Consider the following 20,233-nt stretch of genomic DNA (forward strand, 5'->3'; position numbering starts at 1 on the left):
TTCCGGTATTACACTCGATTTTAGGGACAGATTGCATATTTCTAACAGTAGCTCCGCAAGTTCATTTTTTAGTTCTATTAATACTCTGGGATGAATACCATCAGGTCCCGGTGATTTACTACTCTTCAGCTTGCTGAACTGACCCATTACATCCTACAAGGTTACAGAGAATTTGTTTAGTTTCTCCGACTCCCCCGCTTCAAATATTCTTTCCGGCACCGGTGTCCCCCCCAAATCCTCCTCGGTGAAGACCGAAGCAAAGAATTCATTTAATTTCTCCGCTACGGCTTTGTCCTCCTTGATCGCCCCTTTAACACCATTTTCGTCCAGCGGCCCAACCGACTCTTTGGCCGGTTTCCTGCTTTTAATGTATCTAAAAAAGTTTTTACTATGTATTTTGCTTCCAACGCTAATTTCTTCTCAAAGTCCTTTTTTGCCCTCCTTATCTCCGCTTTGCATTTGGCTTGGCATTCCTTATGATCTATCCTGTTACTTTCAGTTGGTTCTCTTCTCCACTTTCTGAAGGATTGGTTTTTGGCTCTAATGATTTCCTTTATCTTACTGTTTAGCCCGCCGGCTGACGTTTAGTCTTTTTTCCCGTTTTTTCTAATACGTGGAATATATTTGTCCTGAACCTCCAGGATGGTGTTTTAAACAGCATCCACGCCTGAATGCAAGTTTTTTTACTCTGCGAGCTGCTCCTTTCAGTCTTTTTTCACCATTTTTCTCAGTTTGTCGTATCACTCCTTTCTATAGTTAAACGCTAGCGTACTTGATTTCCTAGTTTCACTTCCTTCAATGCCAATATCAAAACCGATCATATTATGATCACTGTTATCAAGCGGCCCTCGTATCGTTACCCCTGCACTAGATCATGAGCACCACTAAGGACTAAGTCTAGTATTTTTCCTTCTCTTGTCGGCTCCTGAACTAGCTGTTCCATGAAGCTGTCCTTGATTTCATCAAGAAATCTTATGTCCCTTGCATGTACAGATGTTACATTACCCCAGTCTATATGCGGGTAATTGAAATCCCCCATTATTATTGTGTTGCCCAGTTTGTTTGCGTCCCTGATTTCCTTTAACATTTCCGCATCCGTCTGTTCGTCCTGGACCTCTATCATATCTCCCCTCAGACATCTTTTCTCCAAGTTGAAGAGCCCTAGCCGCTTCAGCCTTTCCTCATAGGGAAGTCGTCCCATCCCCTCTATCATTTTTGTCGCCCTTCTCTGCACCTTTTCTAATTTCACTATATCTTTTTTGAGATGTGGTGACCAGACTTGAAGGTTTCCAAGTCAGTAACGAGAAGCTGATGATACCAAACCTCACTGCTTACGCCAGAAGTGTATCAGCCGAAAATGTTAATAAGTTAGAGGCAGCTGATATTAATGAAGTGCTGAACATTGACAATGAAGCGCCTGTTGTGCATTCCTCGACTGATGGAGAAATCGCTGAAATGGTGTTACATAAAGAAAAGCATGAGGATTATTCTGATGACAATGACATTTATTTATTTGTTACATTTGTATCCCACATTTTCCCACATATTTGCAGGCTCAATGTGGCTTACATAATACCGTAAAGGCATTCGCCAAGTCCAGTAGGGGACAAGTACAAAAGATGTTATAATGGGATAGGGAAGATAAAATTCTGACAAGTTGGGTTAGGGTAGAAGGGTTTGATAATGTCCAATACGATCTTTGATGGTGAAGGTTTGCAGGGTTGAGGCAATTAAGTTGGGTCATTCGGGTATGCCTTTCCGAATAGGTGAGTCTTTAATAATTTTCTGAATTTTATGTGATCCTATGTTGTGAACACCAGAGGTAAAAACCCCTATAGATGATATGGTGAAAATATGTGACCAGTTAATTGCAGGCATGAAACAATGTGCATTTATCAAAGAGCATGAGATTATTGAAGTTTATTAAAGAGAGACTTCTTAGATAGAGACCTTTGTTAATTAGACACGGATGAAGTCTTTAAAAAGGCCATCACAGTTCCTTACCATCATCGGATAACCAACTCCAGTCTAAAGATGATGCACGTTCAGGCCACACAGAGTACAAGGAAGATGCAGTCACCAAACTCCATTCATTGCCTCCCTTGCTTGGCCGTGGGCAGGAGCAACAGTAGGGGTGTTGAAGAGGGCCTGATTCCAGCTAGGGACGCTCCTGGTTCCATGAATTAATTTGTCAACTCTTTCATATCCTAAAGTGATGCATACTCCTTAACCTGAGTTTACAATTAGTCCATATGTAAATAAAAGACAATCTAAGATTATTTTTCAATTGGTTCAGATGTTTGTATAACTAAGAGGTACAAACTGATGGATGATGTGATCACGTTTTACAAAAGTCTTTGAGTATCTTGTTCCTGTGCTCACAATGAAAGGGGATGTACCAGGCTTGCATGAAAGATGAACCTGTAAGCAGTAACTCATTAAAAATGCATTGTACTCCACCCTGTTGCATCATACTCAGTTTCCGACATTAAAAAGAATTCAGGGATGCAGCATAACTTGGCTTGCTTTTATGCTGTCTTTGCATTACAAATGGCATCACAAATCAAATTCAGCAACATCACACATGCTATTTTGTGACATTACATGTTTATTAAGAACTTGACAACCCGCCAAAATTCCAAAAGATGGTCCTAGCTGGTTATGATTCTATAATCAAAATGAAAATCAGAAAAGAGCGTCAAAATCAGATAGGACAAAACAGTTATTCACCACAACAAACACTACCAAACCTACAACTAAAACTAACATTAAGATTAAAATCAAAACAGTCTATTCTTATCACTGTAAGAAGAGTGAAAAGCAGGTTCGACTGGGCCTGGTAGTTTGTGGCCAAACGCCACTCAAAAAAGGAGCTTTAACAATGATTTAAAATTAATAAAGGAGAGCTCTATTCAGCGGTAAGGAGGCAAATTATTCCAGAGAGAAGGTGCTAAGAAAAAATAGGCTGAACAATGGGTAGATTCTTTAGTACTAGTCTGTTAATCAAGAGAACGGAGAGACCAGAAGGAGTATAAGGAGTTATAACTGTCGAAAGATAAAGTGGAGACGCCTGTGAAGTGCCCTTGAGCCAAACAAAGAACCTTAAACTAACATCTAAATTGAACTGGAAGCCAGTGTAATTGATAAAGAGAGGTGTAATATAACCAAACATTTCGCATGACATAAAAAAAATGAGTAGCCGAATTGGGAGGGATTGCAACGACGCATGACGAAAGATGGCACCCCACAAAAAACAGTATTACAGTAATCAATACATGTAATGACAAACGCATGAATTAATGTATGTGAGACATATTCCAGCAAGCTTGTGAGAAGGTCTTACACAGGCTTGGAGGAGTAGCCTCATGGTTAGAGGAGGGGCCTGTGAGGGCAAGGAAGCCAGTGTTCAAATCCCACCGTACTAGTTGAGTTTTCTTGGGCAAATACTTAATCCTCTATTGCCTTAGGTACTAACAGAGAAATACCTACTGTACACAAATGTAGGCTGCCTTGAGCTACCACTAAAAGTCATCATGGATATCCTAAATCCCTTTCCCTGTATGTTTCTGGTACTGGCATTACATCACAGACAGATCTTTTTGTTTTGGGATAATAGATGGGACCACATGACCCCCATTGTTAAGGCATTTACATTGGTTGCAAAAAGGTGTTTAAAGTGGAGTTAAGGTCATAGGTTTGGTTTATTGAGCTTTGTTTAGGGGTTGTCCAACCTATTTGGCCAACAAGCTTGTGGTGCCGTTGCCACCGAGGCCCTTGTGATCTTTGCAGAAGGGTCCTTGGCACTTCCTTAATGGGATAATACACATCTGTCATCCACCCAGAGGAATACTTTTAGTAATATGGCTCCTCTCTGGTGGAATGTCCTTCCCGGTGAAGTTATAGAGTAGACCAGTTATTGGTGCTTTCTTTATCTCAAGGTGTAGCTTTTTGATCAGGTTTTTCAAGAAAAAAGCCATCTTGGGCAAAGGTCTCTTTTGAAAAAAACCTTGATGTTGTATGAGCAGGGCCGGCTCAAGAGGTTGTGACGCCCTGGACCAATTTTTGGTTTTGTACCCCTGTCACACTCCTATGCCCCGCCCCCTACCTTGGGGTCAAATACAATTCAATAATTGAAACATAGGTTTTTGGTTTTCAGGATATGCATTATTAATGTACATGAGAGGTGTACATAAGTACATAAGTACATAAGTAGTGCCATACTGGGAAAGACCAAAGGTCCATCTAGCCCAGCATCCTGTCACCGACAGTGGCCAATCCAGGTCAAGGGCACCTGGCACGCTCCCCAAACGTAAAACATTCCAGACAAGTTATACCTAAAAATGCGGAATTTTTCCAAGTCCATTTAATAGCGGTCTATGGACTTGTCCTTTAGGAATCTATCTAACCCCTTTTTAAACTCCGTCAAGCTAACCGCCCGTACCACGTTCTCCGGCAACGAATTCCAGAGTCTAATTACACGTTGGGTGAAGAAAAATTTTCTCCGATTCGTTTTAAATTTACCACACTGTAGCTTCAACTCATGCCCTCTAGTCCTAGTATTTTTGGATAGCGTGAACAGTCGCTTCACATCCACCCGATCCATTCCACTCATTATTTTATACACTTCTATCATATCTCCCCTCAGCCGTCTCTTCTCCAAGCTGAAAAGCCCTAGCCTTCTCAGCCTCTCTTCATAGGAAAGTCGTCCCATCCCCACTATCATTTTCGTCGCCCTTCGCTGTACCTTTTCCAATTCTACTATATCTTTTTTGAGATACGGAGACCAGTACTGAACACAATACTCCAGGTGCGGTCGCACCATGGAGCGATACAACAGCATTATAACATCCGCACACCTGGACTCCATACCCTTCCTAATAACACCCAACATTCTATTCGCTTTCCTAGCCGCAGCAGCACACTGAGCAGAAGGTTTCAGCGTATCATCGACGACGACACCCAGACCCCTTTCTTGATCCGTAACTCCTAACGCGGAACCTTGCAAGACGTAGCTATAATTCGGGTTCCTCTTACCCACATGCATCACTTTGCACTTGTCAACATTGAACTTCATCTGCCACTTGCACGCCCATTCTCCCAGTCTCGCAAGGTCCTCCTGTAATCGTTCACATTCCTCCTGCGACTTGACGACCCTGAATAATTTTGTGTCATCGGCGAATTTAATTACCTCACTAGTTATTCCCATCTCTAGGTCATTTATAAATACATTAAAAAGCAACGGACCCAGCACAGACCCCTGCGGGACCCCACTAACTACCCTCCTCCACTGAGAATACTGGCCACGCAATCCTACTCTCTGCTTCCTATCTTTCAACCAGTTCTTAATCCATAATAATACCCTACCTCCGATTCCATGACTCTGCAATTTCTTCAGGAGTCTTCGTGCGGCACTTTGTCAAACGCCTTCTGAAAATCCAGATATACAATATCAACCGGCTCCCCATTGTCCACATGTTTGCTTACCCCCTCAAAAAAATGCATTAGATTGGTGAGGCAAGACTTCCCTTCACTAAATCCGTGCTGACTTTGTCTCATCAGTCCATGTTTTGTATATGCTCTGCAATTTTATTCTTAATAATAGCCTCCACCATCTTGCCCGGCACCGACGTCAGACTCACCGGTCTATAATTTCCCGGATCTCCTCTGGAACCCTTCTTAAAAATCGGAGTAACATTGGCTACCCTCCAGTCTTCCGGTACTACACTCGATTTTAGGGACAGATTGCAATCCTCTCGTGGATTCACTGTGGATATCCATAAAACTGGATAGGTCAGAGTCCCATGGCCAGGGAATCAAATGTTTGGGGAGGCTAAAGGGGGTGAGGGTAAGGCAGGATGGGGTGTGGTGGGCCCAAGTTATAATCCTTGGGATGGCAACAGCTGTGTCAGCAATAAAGGCACAGTGGGGGTGTTTTTGAACACAACTTCCTCCAACTAGCACCTCTGTTACTGGTAGTAGGTATTATACACACTGAACACACTCCAGAGAATTATGTGCCAAAAAAAAAAATCAAAATATTAAACATATTAAACAGAACAATATTTTCAGCATTCTGGAAATATAGGCAGGTACTTTAACGCTTGGTTCCCAGTTAGCTCTATGCTGTTGGCCATGTGAACAGCAGTGGCGTAGCTACATGGGGCCACGGGGGCCTGGGCCCCCATAGATTTGGCCCTGGACCCCCTGCCGATGACCCTCTTGACCCCCCCTCTCGCCGCCAGCCTGCCGTCTCCGTCGCCTACCTTTGCTGGCGGGGGACCCCAACCCCCGCCAGCCGAGGTCCTCTTCTTCCGGCGCAAGGCTTCGTTCTGTTTCTGAGTCTGACGACCTGCATGTTGTACGTGCAGGACGTCAGACTCACAGAAACAGAACGAAGCCTTGCAGATCAGCTGACACATTCCACTCACTACATTAAAAATTAATATATTTAAAAAAAAATAACAAAAAGAGAAAATACTTAAATGGAAGCTGAAAATAAAGAGATATCTTTTCATTGGACCAAATACATTTTTTTGACAAGATTTCAGAAGCCAAACCTTCCTCTCTCAGGTAAGTAAACTATCCAAACCTGGCCACTCCCCAGCCTTTAACCATTCTCGTCTTCTGCCCCCTCCCCACTCCCCAGCCAGCCTTTACCCAGTCTTATCTCTCTCTTGCCATCAAGTTCCTTCATGTTGCTTCTTTCCTGCAGGGGTTCAGCTCTCTACTGTGAGCTTGAGCCCAGTGGTACAGGATGTTTGGCTACTCTCGTGGTTTCACAAGTAAGTCGAGAAAAATTCAGGGGCTTAATCTATGGGGCCGGTGACGTCACTAGCCTGGGTGTTTGGCGCCCTTTATCAACGGCGGCTGGACCAGAGCTTTACCTGGTCTATAGGTTAAGCCGGCCCTGTATGTGAGAGTTGAGGGAGAATGGGTTCATAGATGTTATTGTATAAGTTAAACTGCTTACATTATTTTTCTTGCATCTTTTGAATTTTAAATGGCCCTTTTACTAAGGTGCTCTAACAGATTTAGTGCACACTTACGATTAGTGTGTGCTAAACGATAAAGATGCCCAATATATATACAAAGCCACGCTACTGATTCTCGATACGACAAATGAGAGAAAGCTCATTCAATTCCTTTGGGCTTCTTCTCATTTGCCGCACGGGAATCGCTAGAGTGGCTTTGTAAAAGAAGCCCAGCAATCGTTAGTGCATGTTTACTCACTCCTACCCTAGCTGAGATAATACTTAACCAACTCTGTGACCTCATGTGCAACTTTCTTTAAATCAGTCACCTTACTTTCTAACTTTTCTTACTCTCTTGCCTATCTATATGTTCCATCTTTGCTTTACCCTTCACTATTAATTAAAATGTTCTATTATGTATTGTGTTGACATTGTAAGTAGTATACCATGCCGTACTTTGTATTGTTATTTGAAAACATTTACTGCTGTAATTGTCTACTGCTCATGTTTAATCTATTCTTACTGTACACTACCTTGAGTGAATTCCTTCAAAAAGGTGGTAAATAAATTCTAATAAATAAATAAAATAAATTGGTTAGTACGGTCTGTGCCCTGAGAATGGCAAGGACAAATCAAATTCGGGTATACATATAAAGCATCACATAACATGTAAAATGAGTTTATCTTTTTGGGCAGACTGGATGGACCGTACAGGTCTTTATCTGCCGTCTGTTACTATGTTACACCTTAGTAAAAGGGCCCTTGATATTTTTTGACTAATTGATGGTGTAATAAAGTAGTAAATGACGACAGATAAAGACCAGCATGGCCCATGGGTTGTAACTGCTGCTCCAATACAGGTTACTCCAAGCTATGGGGCCATTTTACTAAGCCGTGTAAGCATCTACGTGTGCCCAACACATGCCAAAATGGAGTTACCTCAGGCTACCATGTGGCTTTTGTGGTCATTTCATTTTTGGAACGTATCCGATACGCACATCCAAAAAATGTATTGGTGTGTATTGGGCACACGCCAAGTGGCATTTGATGCGCTTAGGTCATTACCACCCGGTTACCACATGAGACTTTACTGCTAGGTCAATGGCTGGTGGCAAGGTCTCAAACCCAAAATGGACGCACCAAACTTCTCATTTTGCTGCTCGACCATTTTTTAGAAAAAATATTTTACAGGTGTGCTGAAAAATGATTCTGCACGCACCCATAACACGCGTCTATACTACCGCAGGTCATTTTTCAATGCGCCTTTGTAAAAGGACCCCTATGCTTTTCAGAAATGTGAAAATAATTTATGTTTTGCTTTGAGTATAAAAGCTCTATATTTATATTCCATCCTCTTGCCATATAAGGATCTTCGGTGTGTTTATGCTGTCTTTACTGCTTTTGACCCCACCACCTCCATCAAGAATTCCCCATCCTTTCTATGAAAAACTATTTCCTGATGTTGCTTTTAATTTTTCCTCCTTTCAGCTTTATTCTGTGAGCTCTGGATCTACAGTTTTGCCCTCTTTGGAAAAGATCTATTTGTTCATTAATACCTTCCAAGTATTTAAATTAGGGTTGCATTTCTGAAGTAGGATTTGAAAACCGTAAGGCTGTTTATCGATATTCTGCCTGCTGTTTTTGATTCTTTAATTTGTAATTTTTCAATTTGTATTTTGTATATCTTTACTTGTTATTCTTTAAGGGCCTCTTTCATCAACCCCGCTAGCGGTTCCTGTGCGGCAATGCCGACGGAGCCCATTCAGAGCGCATGCAAGCTGCATTTTGATTAAAATTTAGAATTACATTTAATCACTTTATTAAAGGTATGTTTTTTTTTTTTTTACATTTGTACCCTGCAGTCACGGCAGGCTCAATGTGGCTTACATAGGGCAATGGAGGGTTAAGTGACTTGCCCAGAGTCACAAGGAGCTGCCTGTGCCTGAAGCGGGAATTGAACTCAGTTCCTCAGGACCAAAGTCCACCACCCTAACCACTAGGCCACTCCTCCACTGCAGCTTCTTGTGACTCTGGGCAATGGAGGGTTAAGTGATTTGCCCAGAGTCACAAGGAGTTGCAGTGGGAATCAAACTCAGTTCCCCAGAATCAGAATCCACTGCACTAACCACTAGGCTACTGCTCCACTAGCAACATTCCCTGTAGAAGCCTGCCCTTGCAGATCAGCAATGCAGCTGCGCAGGCTTCTGTTTCTGTGAGTCTGACGTCCTGCATGTATGTGCAGGACGTCAGACTCACAGAAACAGAAGCCTGCGCGGCCACGTTGCTGATCTGCAAGGGGAGGCTTCTACATGGAATGTTGCTAGTGGAATAGCAACATTCCATGTAGAATCTCAAATCGTAGCAACAGAATCTCAATAGTAGCAACATTCCATGTAGAATCTCCAATAGTTGCAACATTCCATGTATAGAAATCAAACAAAATAAAACATGGAAAAGAAAATAAGATGATACCTTTTTTATTGGACATAACAATACATTTCTTGATTAGCTTTCGAAGGTTGCCCTTCTTCGTCAGATCGGAAATTTATTTCTGATCTGACGAAGAAGGGCAACGTTCGAAAGCTAATCAAGAAATGTATTAAGTTATGTCCAATAAAAAAGGTATCATCTTATTTTCTTTTCCATGTTTTATTTTGTTTGATTTCTATTGATAACCTTAATAGTGGACTAACACGGCTACCACACTCCTCTACTTAACATTCCATGTAGAATGTCAAATAGGGAAAGGGAACTGGGACTTGATATACCACCTTTCTGAGGTTTTTGCCACTACATTCAAAGCAGTTTACATATATTCAGGTACTTATTTTGTACCAGGAGCAATGGAGGGTTAAGTGACTTGCCCAGAGTCACAAGGAGCTGCAGTGGAGAAAAAAAATACCTTTAATTGCACGATTAATCACGATTCAGGAGCCCTTTTATCACTCAGAGGCAGTTCCGAGCCTGCTGCACACTATGTCCGGAGCTAGAAAATATTTTCTATTTTCTAGCATCAGTGGGTGTGGAGTGGACGTGCTCAGCCGTAATTGGGCAGTGCCGCACACTGCCCGATTAGCGCCAGGTTACAGCTGGAGCCTTCACCCCTTCCTAAAGAGGAGATGGCAAGGGCTTCAGCAGTAAATGGCCACACAGCAATTTTTTTTTAATTACCTCATAGCCATTTATTGCCCCTTAAAACAAAAAAACACTTTTACCCATGGCAGGCCACCTTTTACCACGACATAGTAAAACGGCCCCTAAAATAGTAATCGAAATGCAGCCCTAATTTATTTATTTTTATTTTATTTGTTGCATTTGTATCCCACATTTTCCCATCTATTTGCAGGCTCAATGTGGCTTACGTTGTTCCGTCATGGCGATCACCATTTCCGGAGTGAGAGATACAAGTGGTATTATATTAAAGATCATGATTGACATAGAGGGGCATAATCAAACGCGGACGCCCATCTCCATGGTCGACTATCTCCGAGGACGGGTCTGCGAAGGGGCAGGACAGACCGTATTTTCAAAAAAGATGGGTGTCCATCTTTTGTTTCGATAATACGGTTGGTGCCGGGCAAATGCATCGGATTTGGGCGGATTTGAGCTGGGCGGTATCGGTTTTCAGCGATAATGGAAACCGAAGCCGCCCAGCTCAAAAACGAACAACTCCAAGGCATTGGGTTGTGGGAGGGGCCAGGATTCGTAGTGCACTGGTCCCCCTCACATGCTAGGACACCAACCGGGCACCCTAGGGGGCACTTGTAAAAAGTAAAATGAAAAATTAAAATACCTCCCAAGTCCATAGCTGCCTTACCTTGGGTACTGAGCCCCCCCCCCACCAAATCCCCCCCAAAACCCACTCCCCACAACTCTACACCATTACCATAGCACTTATGGGTGAAGGGGGGCACCTAGATGTGGGTACATTGGGTTTTGGGGGCAGTTTGGAGGGCTCCCATTTACCAGCACAAGTGTAACAGGTGGGGGGGATGGGCCTGGGTCCACCTGCCTGAAGACCACTGCACCCACTAACAACTGCTCCAGGGACCTGCATACAGCTGTGATGGAGCTGGGTATGACATTTGAGGCTGGCATACAGGCTGGAAAAAAAAGTTTTTAAAGTTCTTTTTTTTTGGTCGGAGGGGGTTAGAGACCACTGGGGGAGTCAGGGGAGGTCATCCCCGTCATCTGGGCAGTTGGGGCACTTTTTGGGGACTTGTTCGTGAAAAAAAGGGTCCAAAAAAAGCGGCCCAAATTCTCACTACTTCCGCCTTTCTTTTTTCCATTATCGGCCGAGGGCGCCCATCTCTCCTCAGCCGATAAACACCCCAGTCCCGCCTTCACCACACCTCCGACACCCCCCGTCAACTTTGTTTGTTCCCGTGACAGACTGCAGTTGGAGGTGCCCAAAATTGGCTTTCGATTATACCGATTTGGGCGCCCATGAGAGAAGGGCGCCCATCTCCCGATTTGGGTCGAAATATGGGCATATTTCTCTTTTGAAAATAAGCTGGATAGTAGATTAAACAGTCAAGTATAAAAAGTTTATATTCGGACTAAAAGATAAAGTGGTATTACGTTAAAGTTCGTTCGTGGTACAGTAGACCTTGGTAGTCGAGTATAGAAAGTTAGGTTTTATCCAGTTCAGGCTTAAGTTTCGTTGTCTGGTAATTAGGATGGATCATTGTGGTATGCCATGTTGAACAGGCTGGTCTTCAGTGATCTCCGAAAGTTAGTTAGGTCGCGCATTTTTTTCACGGCGAGTGGTAATGCATTCCATAGCTGGGTACTTATGTAGGAGAAGCTGGATGCATATGTTAATTTGTATTTTAGTCCTTTGCAGCTAGGGTATCATGTATCCTCTGTCCCTTCTCTCCTCTAGGGTATGCATATTCACATCTCCGAGTCTCTTCTTATACATGTTCAGGCACAGACTGTTGCCTTCCTTTCAACCTCTTCAAGACTTTTTACATCCTTAGCAAGATATGGCTTCCAAAACTGAACACAGTTCTCCCACTTAATATATCAAATCCACTGAGCTTCTGAATTCATGTGGTATTATATACCCCACTTAGGTGAAATACACAAGTATTTACACAGCATCGAAGCAACACCAATAAAACAATCATTTTAAAGTAATTCGGTTAGCAGATAAAAAGAGAATCATTAGAGGGTCAGAGGCTGTGCTATAGGCTGCCATGAATAAGAGCCGAGTTCAGTTCACAAGCTGGCTTTCTGTTGTCCAGCCTGCAGCAGAGACAGCTTCACTGTTCTAGACAACCATCACTCGGGGGGGAGGGGGGGGCAAGTTATCAATGTGGGCTACCATTGAGAAAGGTTATTTTACCACAGGGCCCATTTTTTTACAATGAGACCTAGTTGCTAATAAGTGGGGTTAACAGTAAAATAATCCATCTTAACGGCAAGCCCAGGTTGACAACTTCCCCCGCCTCCTTAACTAAAGAAAAAAGAAAATGTCTCTAGAAATCGAAATCACTGCTGTATGCAATGAAAGTGAGCCAAGTATAGGACAATCAAGCCATTGTGACCTCACTGATGAGGTTGACTCTTAGGCATTGGTGGAAGGAGGCATTATGACATCACAATATCAGCTCTGGTTACCAGAGACTGAAACTTTCTTCACATTAAGGGGGGAAGCTAAGTAGCAATTTTTACTCTAGAAATAGATCATCGTCTTCTCGTACTTACCTCAATTTACACCTTCCAAACTGCAAAGTATTAAATACAAGACCTCCTAAGCATCCAGTTTCTCCTTTTTGGGCAGCCAGCTTTGGAACGCTCTGCCAAGATCCATCCGAACAATCAACGACCATCTACCATTCAGAAAAATGTTGAAGACCCATCTCTTCAAGAAAGCTTACCCTAATGACCCAACTTAATTTTTTAAGCCCACCCACATGATTCCTGCCCCGACGATTATTATACCTTTGACCATGTCTCACAATCTCCTTATGCTCATTCCTCAATCTCTTCCTCTCCATCCTTCCTACTCCTTACCCCTCCCCAGTGGCATAGCAAGGGCGGGGCGGTGGGGGCGGTCCGCCCTGGGTGTCAACGGGTGGGGGGGTGCATCCATCCACTGCCCCCCCCAGTGCAGCGCCTCCCCCCGACACAGTCCCCACCTGCCTATGAGCTCCGTCCATCTGCAGACGAAGATGGCACCCCCCCCCCCACCGGCGTGGACCCCCCCGGCATAGCGCCACCCCCCCCCCGACACGGTCCCCACCTGCCTATGAGCTCCATCCATCTGCAGCGCTGCTGTAAAGAAGAAATCGCTTCGTCGGCCCTTCCCTCACTCACTGTGTCCCGCCTTTGAGGAAATAGGAAGTTATGTCAGAGGGTGGGACACAGTGAGTGAGGGAAGGTCCGACGAAGCGATTTCTTCTTTACAGCAATGTTGCAGATGGATGGAGCTCGTAGGCAGGTGGGGACTGTGTCGGGGGGTGGCGCTATGCCAGGGGGGGGTCCACGCTGGTGGGGGGGTGCCATCTTCGTCTGCAGATGGACGGAGCTCGTAGGCAGGTGGGGACTGTGTCATTGGGTTGGCGCTGCGCCTTGGGGGGGGTGCCGTGTTGGTCTGCACCTGGGGGGGTGCAGCGGCGATCCGCCCCGGGTGGCAGCTGCCCTCGCTACACCACTGCCCCTCCCAATCTCTTCTCCTTTTGCTCATCCCATCTTTGTTTACCTCTCCATGCTCAATTTACATATCCTCACAACCTCACTACTACTATGTTTACTATAACTTGTAACATTCTCCTTCAAGACTTTGTAATTCTATTTACTATGTAAGCCGCATTGAACCTGCTATGTGTGGGAAAGCGCGGGATAATTTGGTTGTTAGTAGAAAATTAAATTGTGAATTAAAGTTTTTGAAATTCTTGTCTACCCAGCAACTGTGAATAGGAGGTTTTTCCAGACCAATGATGATTTGTTTGACCAATTACACATGTAGAAGGCTATAAGCTCCAGTTTTGCAGCTTAAGGTCTTAATTAGTTCTTTTCCTCCTAATTTTGGGGAAATAGGCAATTTTGAGAAATAAGAGATTTTGCTCTGTATTTCCTACATATATACCATATTGTATGTTTATGAATGTACTCTACTATTTTGATGTATGGTATTTACATCCTTATAACTATTTGTAATGAAAGTGAGCCAAGTATAGGACAATCAAGTAATTATGACATCACTGATGAGGCTGACTCTTAGGCTGGTGGAATGAGGCATTATGACATCACAATATCAGTTCTGGTTAAATCACTGCTATATGTAATAAAAGTGAGCCAAATATAGGACAATCAAGCCATTGTGACATCACTGATGAGGTTGGCTCTTAGGCATTGGTGGAATAAGGCATTATGACATCACAATATCAGCTCTGGTTACCAGACTGAAACTCTTCACACTAAGTGGGGAAGTTATCAACATGGGCTACTGTTAAGATGGGTTATTTCACCACTAACTTGTGCTATTTTAGCACAGGTCTCATAACTCTGCCTCAGCCCCTTACCACTCTCAACCCAAATCAATAAATGACACACATTCACTTTGTAATTAAGTGGGAACAACTTGGCTGCAACTTTATTAACAGACACGATTGTATTAAATGCAAACAATCAAACAGGATACCTGAGCCACACAAGCTGCGACACGTGTTAAATAAAAGACAATAAGTAAAGCAAGAGGGTGGGTGGGAGGGTAGGCTGTTTCCATTTGTGTCCTCGGAAGCCAAGAGGGCACACCCAGTAATCCTGTGGGCTTTAAGCCCAGAGATCCGGTCCCTCCTTCCCGGCAGGGAGCCCAGCATGGCGCAAAAGCTCCCTTCTGGCCATCAAGGCTTGCTATTTATTGCCGCTCACCATCCCCCCTCAGCTGGGGGCATGTGCGCATGGATGCACGGTGCCATGTTATGGGCGTCTCCATGCACTCTGGCACTTTGCCTTATTAATTTTCTGCAATGAGACCTAGTTACTAATAGCCAGAGATAACAGTATAATAACACATCTTAACTGATGCTCACATTGATAGCTTTCCCCTTTGATAACCCTCCCCCCACCCCCGCATGGTGATATTTAGAGTCAGACTCAAGAGACATGGTTGCTGAGTTCTAGAGAGAACTGCAGATACTACTACTACTAGTACTACTTAACATTTCTAGAGCGCTACTAGGGATTGGAATGGCTGTGCTATAAAGGGGGGAGAAGGGGAATCCCCAGGTAGTTGCAAATGAAGGCAAGCTGTAGCCGAAAACAAACAAGTTGCAATTTGAACTGGAAGCCCCAAGAAAGAGGGAACTGACATCCCCTCCTTCAAGCACCCCAGCCCCAACAGACAAACCAGAACTATTTTTTTTTATTATTACATGTGTACCCTGTGCTTTCCCACTCATGGCAGGCTCAATGTGGCTTACATGGGGCAATGGAGGGTTAAGTGACTTGCCCAGAGTCACAAGGAGCTGCCTGTGCCTGAAGTGGGAATTGAACTCAGTTCCTCAGGACCAAAGTCCACCACCCTAACCCTAACCACTAGGCCACTTCTCCACTCCCTCTTTGTTGTAAATTATATTTCACTGAAGTACAAAAGCGTGTACATGATCTCAGAATCAGAAAGTGTCTTAATCACTCTCACAATTATGAATCTACAGGGGTGCTGCTGCTGTGCTGATGATCATCAGAAGCTTCTGCAGGCAGGCGTTACAATGATACAGGTAAAGTATGAGGACAAGGTGAATTTATAGCTCACACAGAAGACAACATTAAGAAAGATTTCTTTAGCATGTGAATTTGGCTGTAGTAAAATACAAGATCCACTGATTTTAAAAGAGCATTAAAACATGCATAACAACTTGAAAATGCACCTAATAATTTAAATAGGATAAACAGGAAAGGAGACTTAAGAGGAAGAGTAAAAGAGGAAGCCATATGCTGCTGTCTCAGTGCAGATCTGAGTCTATGAAGTCTATTTTCACTCTGCTTCTTGCTTCAGCAGATGATTTTCACATTGTGGTTATACATGGGGCAATCATTTATCATGATCTGTGATCAGTTTAAGCAGAAGCAGAGCGTTTGTCATCTCCTCTCATCAGATCGTACTTACAGTCTGCAGCGTCCTTGTGGCACTGACTTTGCAAGTCTGTTATGGGGCAGTGGCCCCCCAGGGCCTCACCTGGGGCTAGGGTGCAGGGACCTTCCTTTGACGGTTCTATTTGCAGAAGGGGGAAAAAGAAAATCTGTCTAAATGTCTGTATTTCATGGAACTGCGCGATTTTTTTTTTATGCTAGGGCGATTATCCATCCTATTCCCAATAAGATTTGTTTCTGTGCATAATTTTTTGCACACATATAACCCCAACGTAGACATATCGCCCTCCTAAGTAATTGTATCCCATTTTTTCTGAAGCAAAATAAAGTTTATTTGGTTAGTTTTTGTGTGTCTCATGTGTCATTTTTCAGGACGTGTCGGGATGCATCCCTGGGGACCACAGATACTTACTTGCATCTTGTCCTGCGTTAACATCCAGCAAAAAATTAGCTGGAGGTGACAGAGCTCATGTTTAGATGTGTCTACAAAAGCTATTAGATGTATCTTTTCTAACTGTTTTCCAGTGCTTTTTCTTTTTTGAGACTACAGGTGTCACTGTCTGCACCCCATGGCATATCCCCCTCCCACCCCCTCAGTCGTTTGCCCCTCAGCTTGCAGATATGATGATGCCACCCGGATAAGTCTACCCAGGGAAAAGTCCTCGTCAACCCGAATCTGCTGGCTAAAGTTATACTGTACCTCGCATATTTTTGTAGATTTCCAATCCAAGTGGGGTTTGTGAATGTTTGCAACCCCCCCCCCCCCCCCCGATCGTCAAATAAATAACTAAATACAATATTAAAAAAATCTAAGACTAAGTTGGAGTAGATTGCTTAAGGAGCCTGACCTGTACCGGGCAATTCAGTTGTCCACGTTCCCCCAACAGCTCCCCTCTGCTCCACTAAAGCTGACAAAACTTTTTCTTCCACTTTAAACTAAGAATACAAGCAAAACATAACGAAGTTTTTGCATCTCGGTGAAATGCCGTGATGGAGCCCCCCACCCCTTACCTGCTGATCTCAGCAGATTCCGCAAACAGACTGACAGGTTCGCGGAGCACAAAGTAGCTCTGAAGAACCGCTCGATGTGGAGAAAGAGAAAAACCTGCTCCGTGCCTGAAACCCCGCCCTCGGCTCCCTTCCAGGGAGGAAACACTTCCCCCTGCCCATAAACACTGTGTGCCTGTTACTAGGCTGTTATACTGAGGAAATAGTTTAAGCTCTGGAACTCTGCCGAGGATGTAGTAACAGCATTAGAATATCTGGGTTTGCAAAAGGTTTGGCCAAGTTCCTGGAGGAAAAGTTCATAGTCTGCTATTGAGACAGGGAAGCAACTGCTTTCCCTGGGATTTGTAGTATGGTATGGAGTGTTGCAGGACCGGTCCTAGGGTCTCTGGTGCCCCCCTGCAGACTATGAGTTGGCGCCCGCGCCCCCCCCCCCAGCACCTCCTTTCTCTCTTCTCCCACCCTGCCCCTGTCCAGCGATTCTCCTTCACCCCCATCCCCCGCCATACTGCGCCGCCCTTGGTGCTTTAAATCTTTAATTTACCTCCATTCCAGCAGCCGGTCATTTGAAAGCCCTGCCCCGTCTCTAGCCTTCCCTCCCTTCGTGAGTTCGTTCCCTCAGAGTCCCGCCATCCAGGAAATGACGTCAGAAGGTGGGACTGCGGAACGAACTCACGAAGGGAGGGAAGGCTAGAGACAGGGCAGGGCTTTCAAATGACGCGGCTGCTGGAACTGAGGTAAATTAAAGATTTAAAGCACCAAGGGCGGCGCGGTATGGTGCCGCAGCGGCGCCCTTGAAGGCAGGTGCCCCCCTGCGGTGCTTACCCCGCTTACTGGGTTTGACCGGCCCTGGAGTGTTGCACGATTTGGGTTTCTGCCAGGTATTTGTGACCTGGCTTGGCCACTGTTGGAAACAGGATACTGGGCTAGATGGACCATTGGTCTGACCCAGTATGGCTACTCTTAAAAAAACCCAAAAAAGTCCTCTTCAGGGCTGGTGGTATCCAGCATTGCCTGAGAATCCCTGGGGTCTTCATATCTGGGTATTCCCTGGGGTATCTATATACTGCACATTGTTCTTGGTGATGGATATTCAACAAACCTACAGATCCCTGGGCAGAGCAGCAACCACTAGGCAACATAGTCTGTCGCCTAGGGCAGCAGCTTCAAGGGGGTGGAAAGAGCAGCTGCAAAACAATAAATCCTGACAGCCACATGAACTCAGAGAAACATCAATGTGTACTTTTACCTGCAGGAAGGATGGGAAATTTTCAAATAGCAAAATAAAATATATTTCTGCCAAACTATGAACCGTTAGATAAGCGAACAATAAGGGAGAGAGAGAGAGAACTTTCTCTCTTTATATATATCTATTAAGGGAAGACCTCAGCATTCCTTGCCTTTAAACAAACGGCTACTCAAAGCTCATAAAGCAATACATGGAATCAGCCAATCATTGTTCAGCCTCTTAAAATATTGAAACTGTATTAAAATTAGAGGAGGGAGCCCTTTAGTACATAAGTATTGCCATACTGGGACAGACCGAAGGTCCATCAAGTCCAGTATCCTAACAGTGGCCAGTTCAGGTCACAAGTACCTGGCAAGGTCCCAAAACAGTACAATATGCTTATTCTAGAAATAAGCAATGGATTTTCCCCAAGTCCATTTTAATAATGGTCTATGGACTTTTCCTTTAGGAAGCCATCCAAACCTTTTTTTTTTAACCCCGCTAAGCTAACTGCTTTTATTACAATCTCTGGCAACGAATTGCAGAGTTTAATTACATGCTGAGTGAAGAAATATTTTCTGCAGTTTTTTATTAATTTACTACTTTTTAGCTTCATTGCTTGCCCCCTAGTCCTAGTATTTTATCTGGCATTTAAAAAGCCTCCTCTATCACATTTTGGCTTTCAGATCAAAAATATACTATTTCAAAATTCCCCACAGGCATTGCACATTGATACAAATAATTTTAACAAACATTGTCCAAAACATGAAATCTTAAACTTATTTTAGGCAAGCTGGAACCATCCTGCACCTCGGAGGAAATTTCAACAGATATGGGAACCTCTAGGGAAAATTATATCACGTGGAGTACATAACTGGATTTTGAACTGTTAACTTATTTTGGGGCCCTTTTACGAAGGCACGTAAGGGCCTAAGTGCATGCGGCACGTGTCAAATCGGCATTACTGCCTGGCCAGCGTGTGCACCTGGTGGTAATTTCGAGTTTGGCGCACACTGAAAACCCACTGTAGACTATTAATTTTCTATTTTCTACCGCAGGGATGATCCCGGTGGTAATTGGCAGTTACTGTGCACTAGATGGTTACCACATGGGTAATGCATGAGCCCTTACCGCTAAGTCAATGGGTGGCATTAAGGGCTCAGACCGTAAATGCGTGCTGGTTTTAATTTTGACACACGGCTATTTACCTGCCCAACCCCCCCTTTTTTTCCAGAGGTGGTGGAGAAATGGTCCAGCAAACATCCAATACATACGCCCACACTACCGCAGGCCACTTTTTGATGCGCCTTTGTTAAAGGGCCCCTTTGTAATTGACGTTCAAGCTCTTAATTACTTTTAGGCTTAGATAATAGTCTACCAAGCCTGGAAAAAATATATATGTTTAAGATAAATAAGCTTATCTTCAGGCAGACCAATAAAATATTCACTGGCCAACTTTTTCACTGATTTTGGTGTCAGCCATGAATGATACGAACTCGCACTGCTCCTCACCATGGAGAATATTGTACCTGTTTTAGGCATGCTGGGTCACCATTGAGAATACTGGACCTGCTTTAGGCATGCTGGGTCACCATTGAGAATATTGGACCTGCTTTAGGCGTGCTGGGTCACCATTGAGAATATTGGACCTGCTTTAGGCGTGCTGGGTGGTGGCCAGGAAAGGAAATGCTAAACAGCCCTGGCAAAGCAGAATGCAGCCTTGTGAGCTCAGTATATAAGGACTTAGCATAACTGAAGTTGATGTTCTTCTGGGGGGGGGGGAGGGAATATGGGTATTTGCTGACAACTTACTTTATTTATTCATTAATAAACAAATATAAATAAACTAATTCATTATATTTCTATTCTGCGTACCTTCCCAGGCAGATTATGAGTCTACATGCATGATTACACAAAACCTGTTGAA

General features: G+C 44.0%; 1 protein-coding gene across 3 annotated transcripts in view; it reads right to left on the reverse strand.

Annotated features, from left to right (window-relative positions):
- Nucleotides 1-17,160, reverse strand: part of KCNE3 (potassium voltage-gated channel subfamily E regulatory subunit 3) — a 49,300-nt gene extending 32,140 nt beyond the window's left edge. For all 3 annotated transcript variants that reach the window (XR_003941765.1, XR_003941764.1, XM_030199317.1), the window contains exons 1-2: nucleotides 17,085-17,160; nucleotides 16,090-16,194 (exon numbers count right to left, since the gene is read on the reverse strand). The gene's annotated coding sequence lies outside the window, so the exon portion shown is untranslated. The remainder of the gene's footprint in view (nucleotides 1-16,089; nucleotides 16,195-17,084) is intronic.
- Nucleotides 17,161-20,233: the final 3,073 nt, after the last annotated feature.

This window comes from Microcaecilia unicolor, chromosome 4 (assembly GCF_901765095.1).
Source record: "Microcaecilia unicolor chromosome 4, aMicUni1.1, whole genome shotgun sequence".
Lineage (NCBI taxonomy): Eukaryota > Metazoa > Chordata > Amphibia > Gymnophiona > Siphonopidae > Microcaecilia > Microcaecilia unicolor.